Source organism: Emys orbicularis, chromosome 8, assembly GCF_028017835.1.
Source record: "Emys orbicularis isolate rEmyOrb1 chromosome 8, rEmyOrb1.hap1, whole genome shotgun sequence".
Classification (NCBI taxonomy): Eukaryota; Metazoa; Chordata; order Testudines; family Emydidae; genus Emys; species Emys orbicularis.
The window spans coordinates 107,048,591-107,051,257 of NC_088690.1; positions in this window are offsets into that span (position 1 = coordinate 107,048,591).

Here is a 2,667-nt window from a genome sequence, read left to right on the forward strand (position 1 = left end):
AGCCAGTGAGAAAAGCTTGTAAATCAGCCAATTAGTCATGTGGTCTGACAGCTGATGCATTAGCCATGGTGCTGGCACAGAGGCATGCCAGCTTCTCAATTACATGAACTTCCTGTGAGGAAAAATTAGGGGAAACATTTTTGGTCTTCTCTGCAGTGCTAAGTTCTGAAAGGGGCAAATACAGAAGCTACCTGGGCTCCTAACCCCAGTGTTGAATCTGTGAGGCTTTCAGAAAGTTATGTTTTTAAATACAATTATGGTGTAGCTCCTGTAAATGGAAAGAAGACAGCCCCTGAGATAAAGAATTAATCCTGTTGTCTAATGGTAAAACAATTGTCAGGGTCAAATGTTCCCCCTTCCCCAGCATTTCAGATGTTCATGGGGGAGATTTATTCATCATCTGCTCTTCTGGGGTAAACACAATATTTAAAAATAAATAAATAAACCTTTGGGTTCTCACTGATGTCTGCTTATCTTCATGGTGCAAGCAGTGTAAAACGAAGTCTAGGTTTTGGTTCACTGTACAACAGGTCCAATTCGTTCATTTGTGTAACTCCACTGACTCAGTTACACAAGGGTTGAATTACCATTGGAGCACTGATACAAGTTTATAGTCCTACAATTACTTGTAGTGTGCTGATAATGAAAAAGTTGGTAGGAGGGAAATTGAGCAGGTGACATCTCACCAGTAAGCCTCTCCCTCAGTGTTGATGTGGGTTTTTTAAATCATTTCACTTTCATCTTCAGCTTTTTGCTGTTTCAATTGTGCATTGGTGTGGAACAGATCCTGAAGGAGGCAGCGGAGGTAAAGAGGCACTTTCTCCCTTCATATGCCAACCTATCCTGTTCAGCCAGGTATCCATTCTACCCAGTGTGTGGCATAATCTTATCTCTTTTCTTCCCAAAAGTGTTTTAACCCATGAATATGAATATCCTGCAGTTGCACCCCTCCTCTCTCCATTACTTAACTTCTCCCAATAACAGATAGGCGCCTCGGAGCAAAAGAAGCTTGCCATTAACAAGTTTGTCAGCTTGTAATCAAGTCAACATTCCAACAACTGGAAAAAAGAAGGGGTTAGTTAGCTACCTAAATAATTATTAGAGCAAATCAGTAGGGTCTGACTGGCTAGGCTTTGCCCTTTCTCTGACGCCTGAAGGGAAGGGAGGGGGAGACTCCTATGAGGTCATCTGGAGGGGGAAAAAAATTAACAATATTGCTGTGTTAATCATGTTCATTTTATTTTCCTCATTATAATGCTAAGTGGAAATGCATTAGCTTGTATTTAGTGGAAAGGAATAATTTGTCTTAAACTTTACACCCACTACATGGTTTAATCCTATGTTGAATTAAAAATGGCCTACAAAGTAACTAATAGTAGTAGACTGATAAGGGCCAAATTATATAGCTGCTATTGTACAGTAAGCGTTGCCTAAGCCAGGTCAGTGTATATACCCTGTCCTACTAATATATTTGTTAGAGACTCCCTTACCGGAAGTCTTGCACTAATATAGACTCGGCTGCTGTGTAGAATTAGTAATTAGTAAAAGAATTAAAGATTTAGAAAAGCTTCCTGTGAGGGCACAGGGCCCTAGCTTATGAAAAAATGATCTTGTATAACATTATCAATATCTACATTAAAACATTCCCATAATGGTTTTGTGGTACAGGCAGTAGTTGCTGAGTTGCTACATTAATTGTTCAATAATTCAAACATACATTATAGTGTGTGTGTAATGTTGAGCTGTTTCCAGATCAATATAAAAAGCTGCCATTCCTTCCTTGATAGGCATGGGATGTAAACCCCCCTTATGAAGTACAGCCATGCTCTCTTTAAATTTCACTTGGGGACATTCACCCTCTGGAGCAGTAATGGTTCAAAGGGACTGTCCTCTCAACAAAATCTGTAATGCTGAGTGTCGTGTCAGCAGCAGTTTGGGTGACATGAGATGCAGAATCCTCATCTTCACTTAGCTGGGATGTGGGGTATGCCACATATTTAATGCTAGAGAAGCTCTTCAGCTATAACTAATACTCTAACGTGCATAGACAGAGGAGAGGGAGGGAGACTAGTGAAGAAAAAGGCTGGTTGTTTCGCTGTAACAGGCAGGGCTGTCTGAGTTAAAGTGGCTTACTTTGAAGCTCTTGTGCCTGCAGGCACACACACACACACATACAGAAACACAAGGATTCCATTATAGGTGCACAGCAATACATATCCGTGTAGAACAATACATGGTGGATGCATGCCAGCCTGCAAAACTGGCCTTCGGAAACTTCTTACAAGCCAAAAGCCAGCCAAGCACGAACTGACTAGCATAGAGTTAGGAACTGCTTGTCAAGACGACTGCATCAATGGGCCTGTATGTCACCAGTGTTGGTGAGAGACTCTAAAGGGATCTGATCCTCTCCTCATATACATGGATCACGTTTAACATTCCTGGTGACTTTGAGCTATGCTTCAACACAACTGTAAGGATCACGCATGAGTCTTGGCTCTTAGCTCCTCTAATGATGCCCTTTCAGGGGGGAGTTCTGTAATTCTTTCACACTTCAGAAAGCACAGAGATAAGGAGACACTGAGCAAGAGGAACCTGCCTTCTAGCCAAGAGAGGGACCAAGTCCTTTGCAATGATGGGGGAAGATCCATCCAAATTTGACCGTACACA